This window comes from Drosophila pseudoobscura, chromosome 3, assembly GCF_009870125.1.
Source record: "Drosophila pseudoobscura strain MV-25-SWS-2005 chromosome 3, UCI_Dpse_MV25, whole genome shotgun sequence".
Lineage (NCBI taxonomy): Eukaryota > Metazoa > Arthropoda > Insecta > Diptera > Drosophilidae > Drosophila > Drosophila pseudoobscura.
Genome location: NC_046680.1, coordinates 16,669,711 through 16,688,414, shown reverse-complemented (window position 1 = coordinate 16,688,414; position 18,704 = coordinate 16,669,711). Strand labels below are relative to the sequence as shown.

General features: G+C 41.9%; 3 long non-coding RNA genes across 4 annotated transcripts; 1 reads left to right on the top strand and 2 right to left on the bottom strand.

The window, feature by feature from the left end:
- The first annotated feature begins 9,370 nt into the window (after positions 1–9,370).
- On the top strand, positions 9,371–11,642 carry LOC26533281 (uncharacterized). Of its 2 annotated transcripts, XR_004468764.1 has the most exons (4): positions 9,371–9,385; positions 9,488–9,576; positions 9,648–11,218; positions 11,318–11,642. It is a non-coding gene; the product is annotated as an uncharacterized lncRNA (long non-coding RNA). The 2 variants fall into 2 exon arrangements; XR_004468763.1 differs by lacking the exon at positions 9,371–9,385 and having other exon boundaries at positions 9,562–9,576; positions 9,645–11,218.
- A 2,855-nt stretch (positions 11,643–14,497) lies between these two features.
- On the bottom strand, positions 14,498–16,414 carry LOC117183637 (uncharacterized). Its single transcript, XR_004468766.1, has 2 exons — positions 16,331–16,414; positions 14,498–16,125 (listed from the first exon to the last, which is right to left on the bottom strand). It is a non-coding gene; the product is annotated as an uncharacterized lncRNA (long non-coding RNA).
- Positions 16,415–16,820: 406 nt separating this feature from the next.
- Positions 16,821–18,075, bottom strand: LOC26532998 (uncharacterized). The gene is made up of 2 exons (XR_004468765.1): positions 17,785–18,075; positions 16,821–17,268 (listed from the first exon to the last, which is right to left on the bottom strand). It is a non-coding gene; the product is annotated as an uncharacterized lncRNA (long non-coding RNA).
- Between the last annotated feature and the right edge of the window lie 629 nt (positions 18,076–18,704).

The window sequence follows — 18,704 nt, the reverse complement described above, 5'->3', positions numbered from 1 at the left end:
TAGTGTAATTGGGCCAATGGCGCTTCCAGTAACACCCACGCAACTAACTGAGACGGTTGCCAGAAAGGAATGGGTCGGGGGTCGAGGGTAGGGGGTAGGGGGAGACTGGTAACAAAAACTGCAAACTTTTTGGGCCAGAGGAAAACCCACAACGAGGACACGATGTCGACATCCAGCCCCAGACAGCAGCAGCTTCGGATTATCCAGACAGACACACACACACACCCCGCCACCCAGGCTCATCCAGCATCCTATATCTATATGTACGAATAGAGATATATATATTTTCGGGCCAAAGTTTTATATTTTATGACAGCCAGACTAGTCGACGAGCCAGAACCGAACAGAAGAGAGAACAGAGTACTTCTACAGTCAGACAGTCGGACAGATAGACAGCGAAATGGCCGAAACATTTGAGCGACACTCGCAGCTTTCGGGCGCTGGGATGTGGGATTTGGGGCGGTAGATAAACTCGGACGCCAGACTGTATATAATTACAGTAGGATGGCATTACAGTTACACTTTCACTCAAAAACAAAAACTGTCAGGCAGCCAGGGAGCGGGGGAGCCAACGAGGCAACTGCTCAGTCGCACATGTCAACGAAGAAGTTAACTTTGAAGTGCCCTGACCCCAACGCTGCCTCAAGTCCCCAGAGCCCCAAGCGCGACCCGGCCTGACCCCTTTTAAAGTGGCATTGCAGTTGGAGATTGTTTATAGCCAGATAAAAAGTGAACGACACAGTGATCGTGAGGCATTTAAAAAATAAAACTACACACAATCACAGTCGCCATCTCATGAACAACAAATTAGATTTTCTAATTACTTTTCAACTGAAATGGGTCTTCTCAATACTACGAGTATAGAGCAATTATAAACATTTTCTTTGATTCAGTTTAAGTTCTGAGGATTATATAGATATCTATTCACTTTTGTAATCGCATAAAGGCCTCTAGGATGCCTGACTATTTTCTGTACTTATTCCCTCTTTAAATATTGCAAAATCTGTCGGTGGTGGCAACAATAGCCACGCTCTTATTGCCATTTGACTATCCGTTCATCTTTCAATTTTTCGATCAATTGAATCAACCTTACGCAACACCATTTTTATGACAAGTGTTTCATAAATACACTCGGCTTTGATTACTTAGCCCTTGCCGCGCCTGCTCCCCACTATATGTATGCTATCGGCTCTATATCAGATCTCGTTTGCTCTTTGACGCGCATCATCGCTGACAAATGTAACACTTAATTTTAATATCGCACATCATGACTGGCTCTGCTTGTTATTATTGAGTGCAAGACGATGACGGGACGGGATGGGAATGGTGATGGTGATGGTGATGCAGATGGGGAAGACGATGAGGATGAAGACGATGGTGTTGCCACCATATGGCCGCATATATGCGAATCTGGAGGATGGGAACCCAGAGATGAAAGCGCAATGCCGCCAGCGTCTGGGCGAAGCGAAATGAATAAGCAGCAAAAAGGGAAAACAGAACAAGTGGCACTCAAGGCCCAGAGACGGGAAGAGCAGCAGAACCAGAGAACAAGCCTAAATAAGTGGATGGATAAGGAGCCCATAAATATGACTCTTTTATTTGCTCACAAGCTATGCAGATACACAGATACATACATTGCCATTCGCGTTGCTAATTTGACAGCCATCAATGAATTTGTCCTGGGCCCGAGTTCAGTTCGAATGCGAATGCGAATGGGAAAAGGCGCTACTGCAAAGGTGTGTGGCGGTGTGGCAGTGTGGCTGTGTGGATGGGCTGGGTCGCGTGCCCTGGCTTTGATGTCTGAGCCGAAAGACTCGAGCAGAGCTAATTAGCCAGCGGACCATGCCCGGTCCTCGCCCATCCCTCAACACTTGGCCAGGGAACAGCTGCGCCGGGTGCCGCCACCCAAAAATAAAATTTAATTACGCAGATTTTTACGCCTCGGCCCATAGCTCAAGTAACACATTCGGAATTGGGAAAGGAGGGGCTGCGATGGCGATGGCGATGGCGACGGCGATGGCGACGGCAACGGCGACTATTTCCCTTTGACATAAAAATTCCCCTTTAACAAGCATTTCAACAAATCTCTCCACACTGCTCACAACTAAAATGCTAAAAAGCTTCCACAAATATCTGTATTTATGCGCACAGGCAAGTGCAAAGAACTCACTGAAGAGTGAACGACGAAGCGTGGATACTCTTGGAGAAAAACAGATCAATGATACGACGAGTCCCGGAACAGGAAGTACATCTATTGTAAAACAATAGTGTCCCAGAACCAACTCAATTGTCAAATCATGATGCTCTCGACTTGCCCGTAAACATGATTTACGAGGGGGAATAGGGACGGGTACTGGTACCTACCCCTTCGGTGGAGAGGCCCATAGAGCAAGCGTGTCCGTGGCAGATTGAAAACAGCTGCACACATGACAACACCACGGGGATGGCTCCAGAAGGAGCGCTCCACATTGCACTTTCAAATGCCGCTTCCTTCCATCCGATTCTGGTTCTTTTGACATTTCAACTGTCATAAATGGCAAATGCAGTGCCACAGCCACAGCAAGAGCCCCACCCTTGGCCTCCGGTTCCTTGCTGCCGTTCCAACCAAGCGCCTTTAATGCTCATGTGGAAAAAATGCACATGTTAGCCCCAGTTGATTGACACACAACGACTGTTGCCGCTGACAAAATGCCGCCTCAGCCGATGCCTCAACCTATGCCTCAGCTGATTCCGCACCTCCGGCACAACAACGATTCATATTTGCAACGAGGCATTCTCCGGCGCGACGGAGTGACTGACGGACAGACGTACTGTCTGACTGACTCTCAACAATTGGCGTGAAGTAGTTTAAGCTTATTGCTGTCGTTAACATCCCTCCACAGCCGCGTTCTTAGGGTTCCATTTCGCTAACCCGCCTAATTAATTTCAATTAAAATGCCTAGAGTGTCAGTCAGTTAGTCGGGGAAGAAGGCAGGCAGACTCGCATGAAATTCGCAAAGACCTTTTAATTGATTTACGGCTGTCAAGTAATTTAACTGGGAGTCAAATGGAGCTTGCCCAATGAAAAAATTTTGATAATACTCGTACAGAAATTATAATTATGATATGAGCCAATAGATAATTCCACAATTTTTCGATGCCATTTCGATGTACTTGTCAAATATATATGACATGGTATCTTGGTAATGACTTATCAATGATTGAAGGGAAGAGTAGAACTTTTCCACAAGAATTAAAGTCTCACGATCTTAAAGGAAAAGCTGTTCCCCGTTCACCAGTCGAGAATTTAAAGCCCCGGGAAACTCTTGGCTCGCTTTAAAAAACTGCCAACTTTGCATATGGCCAACATTTATAAAAATCAATATTTCGCACAGCCAGCCGGGATGCGTAGATAGAGATTGGGGCTGCATCCAGACTGAGGTCTGCAGCCCCATCCCGAATCTCCGGCCAGACAGCGTCATCATATAACTCAGCAGCATAAAAAATGTCAACTGTCTGCGACACACAAAACTTATTTGTCATGCAATTTCGCAGAACGCCTTACAACGCCGTAAGGATGGGATTGCTCAGGAAGTACGGAGCACGGAGCCAATGGCAGCGGCAGCGGCAACGGCAGACACACATGGCCCGGGCAATAGGCAATAGGCGAAAGGCAATCTATACATGTCCAACGTGATGGGAAGAACCAGTTGGTCGCCACGAGTTCCTGCCGTAGCAGCCAGAGAGACATAATAACTTATGGCGATTGGGTGGCGGAAAATTGCCTGCTGTGGAATCAATAACGTCTATTGATGCAGGAGCAGGTGACAGCTCGGCCTAGAGCGCCAGTGAAAAGTCAGTGGTAAAGCCAGTTCCAATGCCAATGCCAGTGGCTCAGCGAACAGTTATAGTCGGATTAGCCAGAGGATGGGAAACCAGTTCTTGAGCAAGCCTTTCCAGTCCAGTCCGGTCCTGTCTAGTCTTCTGAAGCTCAGGCTGTTGACAACGGTCAACTAATTGGTCATCCTACTAAAACCACTAAGATATGGGCTCGATTGAGCGTCACGACCAGCTCGTATTTTGTGCCCCTAAATGGCTTCATCGAGGGCAGATTTAGTCGTGGCTTAGCTCAAAGTTCACAGCAGGAGCAGCTGGCCATCGCCAGGTCCCTGTCCAGGCCCAGGTACAGGTCCAGCTCCAGGTCTTAACGTGGCCCATTAACACTTTAACGTGCCATAATTACCTGCACGGACAGTGCGGCGAATAAAATCATGTACACGCGTAAAAATGTCAGCCAATGCCTTTTTAAAAGTCAGCGAGCAAGTTAATTGTGTGGCACAAGGTAGCCACAGCGAGACATCGCCAGCGGGACTCGTTCAGCAGGAGATCGGAGTGCCGACTTCCAATAGCTGGGACTGGGACTGACACTGGGAGCCGTGGGCATCATCATCATCATCATGATGGGCCGCCAGGTCCTCTGACAAAGTTGTAAGTTGATGTTGTTTCTCCTGTTATTGCGGTGGCTGTGCCTCTGCTCTGTTCTTCATTGCATTGGGAATGGGAATGTGCTGACATCCTCCGGGCACAGTGGGACGATAGACGTTAAATGAATGAAACTGTTGTTAAGCTGAAAAGGGGATATCCGAATACGAATTACAGCGAGTTTTAAATTCCATGTAGAGTGAATGGTAATGATTCAAAGCTTAATTATAATAAATATCAAATTAAACTGTTTCATTTCTTGTATTATTTTGATATTGTCATACTATAATATTAGACCAGTCGAATGTTTCCTTAGGCGTTCCTTTTATTCCTTTGATCTTAGCAGACGAAACCATTACTTTATGTGTCCATCGACATGGTCGGTGAAACGATTGTCTATAACCATAAACAAAATCAACTATTTCACCCTAATTGCGTCCACTGTGATGAGAGACAACTTGGGATAATTACAATTCCACACCTTAATATGCCACAGAGAGCGAGGAGCAAAGACAAAGGGGAAACATCGACAACGACAGCGACATCAACTGCAGCGACAGCGACAACAACGCGCCAGGATCGTCGCGTCCCAATGCGAAGTCGTTAAGTGAATTCATATAAAAATTCCTTAAATGTCGCATTATGACAAAACGATCGTTTAGAGCTCGGGCAAGAGGCAGCTTCAGCTCCAGCTTCAGCTCTAGAGGAACTCTCAAAAAAGCTGCAGAAATGTTAACTGGAGCTGAAGCTGAAGCTGGAGCCTGGCCTGGCCTGGCCTGGAATGGCCGTAGCTTGGGTCGTTTTGGTGGCGGCGGCGGCTGGAACAGAAGTCTGCGTGATAAAAATGCTTAGCACACGGCACATTTTGTTAACATGGCCAACATAAATGCGGCAACAGCAACAAAAAGGGGCAACATAACTATACTACCCATTCCGGCCCGCTCCCTTGTTTATTTTGGATGGGCGCAAACATTTTTTTGTGTGTTTCAAAAATATTCTGCATTATTTTCCGAGTTCACCCTTTGCCTTTTCGATTTCGAGTCGCAGGTTATCGCCGGAGTTGCCGCCGAATCACGAACATTTTGTGTCGTCGCCTCTGTAATTTTTTTGTATTTTTTTTTTATTCGGTTTTGGTTTTTGTTTTTGTTTTGACAAAGTTTTATGCAATTTTTGCTTTTATTTTTGGCGTTTCTGTGGCTTTTGGTCATGAATCATGATTTATTTGGTTGTTTTTTTCCCCCGTTTTGCAGCGGCTGGCGCTGCTGCTGCGCAGGATATTTTCGCTTTTAGCAGTTGCTTCTGCTGTTTTTGCAATTGTCTCTTGGCCTGCTGTTCTGCCGTTCTGCTCTTCTGTTGGTTGCCTCATGCCTGCTACGAGTATAAGCCAAGTTTGGTATTTAGACGGTCGGCGACAAAAATGGCTTAGTTTGTTGCACACGTTTCGTTTAGTTTCTGTTTCTGTTGCTGTTTGTGTTTGTGGGAACGGGATCTGGGAACTCCAGCGCCATCATCATGTCCTCCTGCCCGTCCTCATCCCAGTCCTTCTGCTGCTACTACTTTTGTTGCCTGTCTGTTGTTGCCCAGCGACGGCTGCCGGGCTGTCGGTCGGCCGGACTGCCGGCATAAATATGTATAAACCCAGTAGTTTGTTTGCCGAGTCGTGATTCGCAGTTGAGTCTTAAAGTCTAAGGAAACGCACGAGGCACAAATTTAAATATTTCTTGCGCTGGAGTGGACTCAAGTGAAGTCGAGTGTGGCGTACATACCATTGCCTATCGCAATGGATTGCGGCCTGTCGAAGGAGCCATGAGCACCAGAGCTGCCTCACGTTCGCTGTGTTCTAAAATATTCAGATTTCGTACACCTTTGAATAGTTGCCTTATTATTCTTTAGAGCGTTAATGCATGCCTTTATCAATGAACGCCTCCACAAAAGACCTTAAATTAGTTATTGAAATAAACTAAAATTTCCAATCAATTTATGAATAAATATCGTTTCCTTCACTCAGCCCAGTCTCAGTCCCTGTTATCGCCGAGCAGATGTAACTGCTGCATGGATATGAATTTGAATTTGAACAACTTGAACTGCAACTACAACAAAAAGAACTTCAACTCGGAAATGAAATCGAAGCAGGAAGTGGTTTTTTCTCGTGTTAGCAGAGAGACACATGAAAGAACAGAATTCAAGCAAGTTCTTTTGCCATTACCCAGAAACATTTGTAAAAATGTTGGCTCTTTCAATATTTTCATTGCATTTCAGTTATAAAAGTATTTTCTCTTGTTTTTTTCGCTTTGGTTTTGCTGCATTTTGGGCTTGTTATGATTTCAACTTGTTGCACGTGAAATGCATAACGTACTCGTGGATTCCCAGTTGTCTGCGCTCTGGGACCAAGGCTTTAGCCAGAGTCCGTGGACCGTAGACCGTAACCAAGGCACGTACTTCGGCCAAGACACGGAAGCTTGGCCAAGACGAAGCGAGCAAAACCGAACCGAAATCAAAATAACAATGAAAATCGAACCCGAATACTCCTTTAATGCAATTCTTAAAGTGTAAGTGGTTCAATTGCTGGGTTTAATTGGAAAGCGCTCTCTTCTCACGCTGCGCACGTAGCCAGCTTCAAAATTCCCAAAACATATGCGATTGAGACCCTACCCCACCAGCACGCCCTGGTCCTTGCAGCCACGAGAAGTAAACTCAATTGAAAAATGCCCCGCGGAGTCAATTTTCCAATGCACGCCAGCTGCGTCAAAGCGTTCGCTGAGAGAAAATTTGAATGAAAACATGTCGCATGCGATATATTCCTCACACGCAGCGTTGGCCTCCATATTCTGCTTAGCTCCGAAACGGATCTGCTCGGATTTACAGAAAAAACAGATAGAAATTTCATTAATTTCCGTTTGCCAACTGCAAGCATAATTCGATTGATTTCCCATTTCTTTTTTGTTACTTTTCCCGTCACCTAATTAAAACGCGCCTTGCTGGCCCTCCCATGGGACATAGCAAATGAACAGCCTCCCAGCAACGTGACAATATCCGGTTCGAGAGAAAAAACTCTGGTATCGGAAATCTCTGGCGAAATCGGAAAAGAATATTGATAAAAAGGAACGCAGTCAATGAAAACTCCACAGAGGGAATCGAGCCTGCAATCAGCTTGAAGCTTTTAAACAGAGAAGAGATAAGAGGACAGAAATGTGGCTTCAATAAAGACATTTAACTCGAATAATTGTATCAATAGCTTATTTGTATTATTAAACTAGCTCCGGAAGAAATTCGTTTCCTTGACATGTGAAAATCCAATTTTTAAGAAAATATTTGAAATGGTAGTAATACATATTAGTATTTCAAGGTCTCAAATCGGAGCTTCCATTGAGGTACTAGGAAATTTGACCTTGGCAGACTTTAGACATGACTATTTCAAAGTAATATAAAGCAAATAACGCGATTAGTTCCATCTGAAAGTACAACGTATAAAAGTGGGGTTCGAAAAGGAACTTGACACTCGTATTCATCGATCACTCCAATAATAATGAAGCTGTACCTTGGATTTCTCCTGGCCGTTGCCCTGCCCCTCCTTGTGGCTGCAGGAACCATGTCCCCGAAGAGTGATTCGCCAACAGGAGCACCCTAAGAGGATGTGCCAACCCCATCATTACGATGCCCTTGTCGACTTCCGCTATTCTTGCAGAAATCTAGATCAATAAACGGATCTTTCAATTTATTTCTCACTGTTGTTTTTTATCTTGGGTTATATGATCAGTTGGGCGAAACTTTTTTTCTATACAACTAGGGGCAAGCCCCTGCCAACCACCGTCACACTTGCTTAAGAAATACCACAAATACCTTCGGTGGAAGGTATTCTATTCTATTTAGAATCTAAATACAGAAACTACTTGGCAGATAGATTTGGTCAGAAATTACATTTTTGAATAAAATATAATGGAGAGATACCGCTCAAAAGAGTACAAGTTCTGATAGAATCTGATAGATAGATCGACATGGCCTTTCAAACATCTTAAGAATAATATTTGCTTTTCAAGGATAGAAAATCCAGACATAGATACCGTATAAAATTATATCAATTCACATTAGCAAGTTGTGAAATATTTTGCCACGGCAGCCTGTATTGTTGTAACTAATCAATGAAAAAATACATAATACGATTCGTTTCATCTGAGGGTATATAGCCGGGGCTCTGAGCGGAATATTGACATTGGTATTCAGTGACCACACAAACCAAAATGAAGCTCTACTTAGGACTGCTTCTGGCCGTTGCCTTGCCGCTTCTTGTATCTGCGAACGCCAAACCTCCACATCCACCGCCATAAACGAATGTACAGGCTCTTGCAGTTAAAGAAATGTAAAGCAATAAATCAGGTTGTTTAAAGGAAGATATTGACTATATATCACCTGTTCTCAGAATAACAACCCACGAAAATGTATGACTTGAGTTTATTACATCAGATCAGCCACAGGTGTCACAGGTAACTCTTGGCCACGGCATTCCCTTGTTTCCAAAGTCTTTGTGGACTTGTCTGATTCGTTCACTAGAGGAAATCGATAAATCAAATTTATCAGATTATTTTTCAGTATTATTATTACTTTTTAAAAATCAAGTATATTTATTTAATATATGAATATACTTAGATGAAATATTTTCATATGAAATATCTCAAATTTAAGTGTAAAAACTTTCTTCCTACAATTTATATTATCGTAGAAAATCTGATGTCAAATTCAAGAAATATTACAATTACACGGCTTTTTCAGCGGGTCTATAGGAGTTTAGTTACAAGCAGAACCATTTTCTTTGTATTCGGTGATCACTAAAACACTAATGCAGCTCCATCTTTCTCCTATCCGTGGTCTTGCCTTTTCTTGTCATAGTTGCTCCAAAACCCCCGAAGTGTTATGCAACACACTAATCGTATGTTCAAGCCCTTCTCAACGAATCCTTAGTGGACTTGTCTTAAAATGATCCCTACGTTATTTGTTTTTCTATTACTGAAGAAAAACATATGATATAAAGTAGCCACATCTAGTCATGGGAATCGAAAGAGGTGACACGATACAGTGCTAGCTTTTCCGGGGAATCAAACATTTAGGAAAAATAAAAAGGTGAATTGAATGATACATCAAAACCAATGTACTACAATGAAAAAACAATCATTTATTTACTTGTAAAGCAGATTAAAGAGAGAAATGATCACTTAACAGGTGCGAATGTAGTGCAAGTGGAGTCGCTTTAAATGTAAGATGCACGTTTCAGATGACTCAACGTGTCTGCCCCCTGGAAACAGCAGTCTTCGCATACAAAATTAAAACGTTTTTGTGGCGAAAGTATTAAAGCATTTCAAAACAATTATCGCAACAAAAGAAGCGGAACAGTAAATCTAAGGAGACCCATATGAATGTGAAAAGGTAATTTTTGAAAACAAAATAAAAGCGATAAAATATTATTTGATTTTCACGGATTATCAATTGATAAAGGAGTTATGCAACAGTTGACCTTGTCATCGTTTAGAAATGCTTTTTAGCATGAAGTGGGATGAAAATCCTATTCGTTCCAGGTAAAAATAAACTGTATAAATAGGCTGTTCTAAACGGGAACTTGACATTCGAATTCAGCGATCACTAAAACCATAATGAAGCTCTACCTTGGAATCGTTCTGGCCGTTGTCTTGCCGCTCCTTGTGGCTGCAAACCCCTCCAAATCCCCGAAGGGTGATTCGCCAACTGGAGCACCCTAAGCGGATGTTCGACTTTCGCCTTCACAAAGCCATTTTGGACTTGCCTTAATCTTGCAGATGATTTTTGTTGATCAATAAATCAGGCTTTCACATTAGTCCTCTCCTGTGTCTTATTTTTCCCATTTCATTTATGAAATCAACTTTTATAATTATTTGATTATTGAATAACAATATGCCGACTGATCGAAGGACCGACTCGGCTTCCGATTGAGTTCTAGAACGTTTCCAAACATTTCGGGGAGAGTCCTGGAAATCTCTTGTTGTATTTTGTGGGCACTGACCGATTCCCGTTTGGCTCCCGTATGCACAAAGCGGAGGGGAAGTGGAGCAAGTGGCCAGCGGTAAGGTAGAGACAAAGCGGACGTCAGCAAAGGGGGCGGTCACATAGAAATTTATAACACACATGCTGTAAACATGTTCATCAGTTTTTGCTGCTCTGTAAAGCTGGATGTAAAGCCCGCCACACAAAGGCCGGTGCACCAGCAACGTGCGCTGCGGTGTGCTCACGTGTTGGGGCACACAAAACAAAACAGTACAAGCGCAATGCAGGGATACGAGAAACAGCAACAAAAAGAAAGAAAAAAATGTTATTGTATGCAGCAACAATTGGCAGCGGTGGCAACCGTCTGCGACTGCGACTCGACTGGTTGCTATCTAGCATAAAGCTCCACACGGACGCTTTTTGTATTCCCCATCGCGCGCTCTTGGATCTCATACGTGTATTCCCCATTTGCTACCTCTCAATGGATACTTGTGAGGAACTAAGAGCGTCGGGACCCGGTAGCTGCAAATAATAAAAGGATGATAGTCAAAGTTTAATGACAGTTCAAATGATGTTGCCGCCGCTGTCCCAGCTGCTCCCCCTGATGCAGCAGCGCTGTTGTTTTTGCTGCAGTGCTGCACTTTCCGATGTGGCAGCAAACAATTGCACGTGGTTACACTTTCAGTGCACCTCTGGTGGGTGGTTACGAAGCGATTGTCGTTTAGGATGTCAAGGAGATACTATGTAGGTGGGTTTAATAGTCCCAGAAGTCTTCTGACATGTTTGAAAATACCTCTTCCTCATTAGCATATTAACTTTGATCTTATTCTTTATTTTCTGCTTATAGATCAATCTTCATTAAAGCCTTGGAAGAGTATCGCAATGTCAGGAAATGGAAAATGAAAATTCCTTCTCGTTTTTTATGCATTATTTTTGTGCATCTCTTTGTTGCTCTGTGTGCGCTCTGCTGCCGCTGATATTATTATGATGGTTGCAGGCAACACGATGTTGCAACATGCGCTGAAACATAATACATTTTCATGCATGATTTCTCACATTTCATGTGATGGCTGGCACTTGATGTGCCACATGGGGCGTATGCCCAATGACCATCACCCATCGGCCGCCGACTGAAAAGTGCATTTAAATATTAAAGTAAAATTTTAACATTGTTTTGTTAATTTGTATTCTGGTCTTAATATTTTCAACAGCGATCAAATCCGATGGCAGATTAGCTGCGGTTTCTAGCGGAAGATCATGAGTGAAGTTGATTGGCATGCAGACTGCTTAAAAATCGTAGAAAACTTTATGCGAAGATCAAAAGGCCAAGCAAAGACATCAAATGAAAGATGAAGATGCGTTGATTCTATCACTTCCTTACAGTGGTTGGGATACCACAAAGTTGTAGTGCAGAAGTGTTGCAGAATAGATCTTCGGTATATTTGTAGACTGAACCACTGTACGAGTTTCTGGCATTAACTTCTGCATACATACATATGTATATGTATGTATGCCAGGCAGCTCTTTATGCCAAATGTTGAAGCCTGACAATCGGGATAGGGAATGTGAATGAGAATGAGAAATGGAAATGGGCATTAGAGGAGCCCCAGAGACCCGACATCTTCATCATCATTTGTCGGCGGCACAGCACTCGAGTAGTGCCATATGGAGAGATGATTTAGGAGAGTTGGCCGGCATGCCGATCATAATGCGGATGCTGATCATGTGGGATGCGGTGGGCATTGCGAGTACGAGTACAAGTATAAATCGCCTGGCACTTGTGCATTATGCCGTTCAATCATTTCAGCTTTGGCTCTTTAATTGCAAAATCACATTAGCATAAATTTGTTAAAAACATTTCAAGTGAAATTATTGCACTGGCCCTGCGATGCGCTGCACTCAACTCTATCTGGGAGGCTCTCTCTATGCCGCCAGACTGTCCGACCAGGGAGTCGGCCTCCGACTGGGGCACAATGACATTAATAAGCAATTATAAAACAGAAATAGCAACTGCAAATTACTTCAAAAGGCTAAACACGAAAGGGAATGGGAATTGGAATGGGAAGCAGAGGCAGACGCAGTCTGTATCTGTAGCTGTCTCTGTTTCTGTGCCTCATGCCGCTAGTTCATCATCATATCACAGCCCGTAGCCATACATCTTCATAGCAGTGTGACTGCAAAATGACCTCCAGTTAGCTGGGAGCTCCGTCGGGCTCCGTTAGTCGTCATCGTCATCCTCGCCGTCGTCGTCGTCGTCGTCGTCGTCGTTGTTGTTTTTCCCATCATGGCATTGCACTGTTATAGCTTCAAGTGGCTTCATTCATTCCATGTCCGTCTCTGGATACCCGTTCTCGGCTACCCGGCTTCCCGGCCTCGCGGCTCCCAGTCTCTCTGTCTCTCTTGGTCTCTCGGTGGATGATGAAAAACTAAAACTGACGCCGCTCCACGACAGGCACTACAATGAGCTGACTGTTTAATGTCCAGCCCGGTCTGCGCGAGCAGGAGGTTGAGCTGCCGCATAGACGGAGGAGGCATGAGGTCTTAGCTTTTTGCCAACCAGCCATCCTGACAATTTTGCAAAACAAGAGCGACCTTTATTAGCAAAAACTTCCATTGGAAAAAAAAGTAAAATGTTTTTCGCCTTGGCCAAGAATAGGCGCCTCTGGCTGGGATTGTGATTGTCCAATAGTCGAAGGGGTTTCTCTATTTATTGGCCAGTTCCATTATCCAGTCTGTCTGCGGAAAGAATATTCAACGAGAGTGGGTTAAAGACTAAATTAGGAGGCGAGTTATCTCTGAGCATTAAAACGGCAAACGGAGACTGCGCTATCCCTCTATAGCCCCCATAAGAGTTACACTGAATCCCAGAATTCGCTTTTGGTGGCCAAACTATTTGGGGAGGATACCTATAAATCCATTTCGCTCAGTTTATGAAGAACCTTAAGATCCTTCCTGCCTTCAGGAAACTAAACTGCACTGTACATTACAATGCTGAGATGATCTGGAAAGCATGATCAGATTTACATACGCAGTTGTAGTTATTGGCTTTGGTTAACTTTTTATTGTCCTGTAGGCCATTTTAGTGGTTAATCAGGTAGGTGGAGATTCTGGCATTTTATTTGGAAGTTGTATAACCTTTGGCCTTGGCCGCCTTTAGAATCGCTTGCGAATTCAGAGCATGCAAATCTGATTTGTTCCATCTACAGGTCCAATATATATATAAATGAGAACTAAATGAGAACTTGACACTCGTATTCATCGATCACTCCAATAATAATGAAGCTGTACCTTGGATTTCTCTTGGCCGTTGCCCTGCCCCTCCTTGTGGCTGCAGGAACCATGTCCCCGAAGAGTGATTCGCCAACAGGAGCACCCTAAGAGGATGTGCCAACCCCATCATTACGATGCCCTTGTCGACTTCCGCTATTCTTGCAGAAATCTAGATCAATAAACGGATCTTTCAATTTATTTCTCACTGTTGTTTTTTATCTTGGGTTATATGTTCAGTTGGGTGAAACTTTTTTTCTATACAACTAGGGACAAGCCCCTGCCAACCCCCGTCTCACTTGCTTAACCAATACCACAAATACCTTCGGTGGACCGCGATCTATTTAGAATCTACATACAGAAACTACTTGGCGGATAGATTTGGTCGGAAATTACATTTCTGAATAAAATATAATAGAGAGATACCTCTCAAAAGAGTACAAGTTCTGATAGAATCTGATAGATAGATCGACATGGCCTTTCAAACATCTTAAGAATAATATTTTCCTTTTCAAGGATACAAAATCCAGATATAAATACTACAAAGTCGAGAGAATATAAAACGATAGAGCAGAGGCCATAGCGACCATTCGAAAAAGACCGCATAAGACCGTATAAAATTAGATCAATTCACATTAGCTAGTTGTGAAATATTTTGCCATGGCAGCCTGTATTGTTGTAACTAATTAATTAACAAATACATCATACGATTCGTTTCGTCTGAGGGTATATAACCGGGGCTCTGAGCGGAATATTGACATTTGTATTCAGTGACCACACAAACCAAAATGAAGCTCTACTTAGGACTGCTTCTGGCCGTTGCCTTGCCACTTCTTGTATCTGCGAACGCCAAACCTCCATATCCACCGCCATAAACGAATGTACAGGCTCTTGCAGTTAAAGAAATGTAAAGCAATAAATCAGGTTGTTTAAAGGAGGATATATACTATATATCACCTGTTTTCAGAATAACAACCCACGAAAATGTATGACTCGTGATTATTACATCAGATCATTATAATTTCTATTCTCGCAGAAAATCGTTGAAAGCCCTTCTCAACGAATCCTTAGTGGACTTGTCTTAAAATGATCCTTACGTTATTTAATTTTCTATTACTGAAGAAAAACATATGATATAAAGTAGCCACATCTAGTCATGGGAATCGAAACAGATGACACGATACAGTGCTTGCTTTTCCGGGGAATCAAACATGTAGGAAAAATCAAAAGACGAATTGAATGATAAATCAAAGACAATGTACTACAATGAAAAGAAAATCATTTATTTACTTGTAAAGCAGATTAAAGAGAGAAATAATCACTTGACAGATGCGAATGCAGCGCAAGTGGAGTCGCTTTAAATGTAAGATGCACGTTTCAGATGACTCAACGTGTCTGCCCTCTGGCAACAGCAGTCTTCGCATACATAATTAAAACGAAAGTATTAAACAATTTAAAAACAACTAGCGCAACAATTCAAGCTGAACAGTATATTCAAGGAAGCCCATTCCAATTGGTAGAGCAGTCATCGTTTAGAAATTCTTATAAAGAAATTGGATAGACAATAAAAATCCTATATGTTCCTGGTAAAAAAGACGCTGTATAAATAGGGTGCTCGATCAGCGACCACTCAAACCATAAAGTAAGCTTTATCTAGGACTCCTGTCCGTTGTCTTGCCGCTTTTTAGGTCTGCAAAGACAGGGCCTCACGATGTCATCCCGATAGGCGAATGATTTTTGTAGGATTTTTTTGTTTCAGATATGTAAAACAATTAATTCTTTTTTTAACGGAGGATATAATATTCCGAAATTGTATAATTGTTGACATTCAAAAAAAATCTCAAGCGAGCTGCTGCGCGATGGTAAAATTAGATTATTAAGTTGTATAACATCTGACCATGACATTTTGTAACCTTAGGAAACTAATATCAGCGTATATAATATAATTAATTCCCCGATAATACCCATATTTTGTCCTGGCTGTTGCCTCCTGCCACTGCTAGCGATAATAATAATATCGGTTTAGTATTCAATATATCTCTAGTAGATTTATTCAATACGGACTCATTGAACGTGGAGGTTGTGGCATTTACATACAAGTTATGTAACCAATTCCAAATGACACTCTTTAGAAATGCTAAATAAGACTTAATGCAGAGCAGAATGCATTCGAATCGGGGGAATGGGCTCTTATTGATTTCCTTACACGAGCTTTAATTTCATCAGTTTTATAACCAGGAAGTTGCATAACATTAGCCTTGTACTCGTACTTGGAAGCAATTCGGACCCTGTAATCAAATTAGTTCCAACCTCAAGTCTGATGTGCGAAACGGGACTCTAACGGAATGTAATATAATAACGACTGTATATACCGATTAATTAAAAAACCTGCAAAAAATTATGAAATTCGATTGTATTCCTGTTTTTCAAACTAAATTCAAAGAAAAATCTTGAAAAGAAAAATTAATTGGTCAAGTAACTTTTATATCCTAATTGTAAAGTTTTTTTTATGTCGAGGTGATCACTCAAGCGAATGGGTCATTTCTGGACTATCAAGTTTTAAGTCTGTTGGGACCTGCGAAGCTACCCATACCTTCCTGAAACAAGTACCGGAAATTATGCATATATCCAGCGCATCTGCCGCTACGTGTTTCGTGTATCCCAGCGAGAGCCGTTCGGCTCGTGTGATTATAGCGACCAGCTCTCGTCTGTCCAGAACTTTTCCTTCGTCATTCTGTTATCCACTTTACTGTTAAGCGTGTCCGTTATCCAGCTATCTCTTAGTCATAATTGAAGTCTCCACACATTTATTTTATTGATGCAAAATGTATTTTAGTATACAAAATATTTCTGAATTACTCAGTTTTCTTAAAACTTAAGTCACATCAGCCATTGAGCTTAAGTGCAAACATATTTCACTTCCTGCTTATTGGATATAACTAATGAATTGAGTTAAGGCACTTAGGTACGCCTACTGTTCACGGAACAAACTTAGTTCCAGTTGCAATCGTTATAAAAGAGCGGCATCAAGCAGTATCATCACACTACAACTCACCGATCACTACAGAAAACATGAAGTTCTTCCTGGGTGTCCTGCTATCTTTAGCTTTATCCCTTGTAGCCACCGATGCTCGTTTGGTTCCCGAAAATGAAGGAAGGGATTCGTAGGATTCTATTCCTATGGTTTTATGATTCTAAGATGAATCTGTAAAATAAAAATCTAATATGCAACCCAATTTTTAATTCAAAATGATTTTAATATAGAAATTAGTTCCGAATTAAACAGATTTCTTAAAACTAAAGTCACATAAGCCATTACGCTTAAGCACTAATATATTTCACTTCCTGCTTCTTGGATATAACTGGACAAACATAGTTCCAGTTGCAATTGTTATACCGATCACTAACGAAAGCATAAAGTTATTCCTGGGAATCCTGCTATCCTTAGCTTTATCTCTTGTAGCTACCGATGCACGTTTGGTTCCCGGTAAGTAAAACCTATTCATATGGTTTTATGAATCTTAGATGCATCTGCAAGAGACAAATAAAATGTTCAAATGTTGTTTTAATTTTTCCAAGTTATAGGTCATGAAGATGACCTTGAAGCTCAATTAGATTCAGCTGCCATATTAAAAGCTGGGTCCTAACATTTACCTTTTGTGAAAAGAAAAACATGAAACATTGGCAATAGTAGGAACAGAAGCTCGAATTAATCCCCCAGGCTTCGGAAATTAAAAAAATTCGACTGCATTCCTGCCGGTTACTGATTCACTGATGAATCTGCTAACAAAAATGTAATTGTCAATAGTTTTTTATATCCTAATTGTAAAGTTGTCTCATATCGAGGTGACCATTCAGGGGAACGGGTCTTTTATGCACAAGAAAGTTTTAAATCTGGTGAGACCTGCGATGCTACATATGTATGTACATATTTTATACATAAAGAAAAAGAGGGTGAATGAATCTTCAGTGGATGCGTCACGAACCTACGAGTATGACCTTCGTGAAATAGTTATCGGAAATTACTCCGGTATACACCGAACCTACCGCTACGAGTGTCGTGTATTTCCGCGAGCAACCGTTACAAAACTCGGCGAGTGTGAATATAGCGACCTGCTCTCGTCTGTCCACAACTTTTCCTTCGTCATACTCCCCTTCCACTTTACTGTTAAGCGTGTCCGTTAACCAGCAATCTCTAAGTCATAATTGAAAGCACCATACAAACATTTTATTGATGAAAAATTTATTTTAGTCTAGAAAATAAATCTTAATTACACAGATTTCGTAAAACTAAAGTCACATAAGCTATTGAGCTCGAGTAAAAATTTATTTCACTTCCTGCTTCTTGGGTATAACTAATTAATTGAGTTAAGCCATTTAGCTACGCTTATCGTTCACGGAACGCAATTCACGGAGTTGCAATCGTTATAAAAAAGCGATTTCAAGTGGTCTCATAACATTCGAACTTACCGATCACTAACGAAAACATGAAGTTCTTCCTGGGAGTCCTGCTATCTTTAGCTTTATCGCTTGTAGCCACCGATGCACGCTTGGTTCCCGGAAAGTAAAACCCAGCATTCTATTCACTTGGTTCTTTGATTCTAAGATGAATTTGAAAAATAAAAATAAAATGTTCAAATGAACCTACCACTACGAGTCTCGTGTACTTCCGCGAGCAACCGTTACAAAACTCGGCGAGTGTGAATATAGCGACCTGCTCTCGTCTGTCCACAACTTTTCCTTCGTCATACTCCCCTTCCACTTTACTGTTAAGCGTGTCCGTTAACCAGCAATCTCTAAGTCATAATTGAAAGCACCATACAAACATTTTATTGATGAAAAATTTATTTTAGTCTAGAAAATAAATCTTAATTACACAGATTTCGTAAAACTAAAGTCACATAAGCTATTGAGCTCGAGTAAAAATTTATTTCACTTCCTGCTTCTTGGGTATAACTAATTAATTG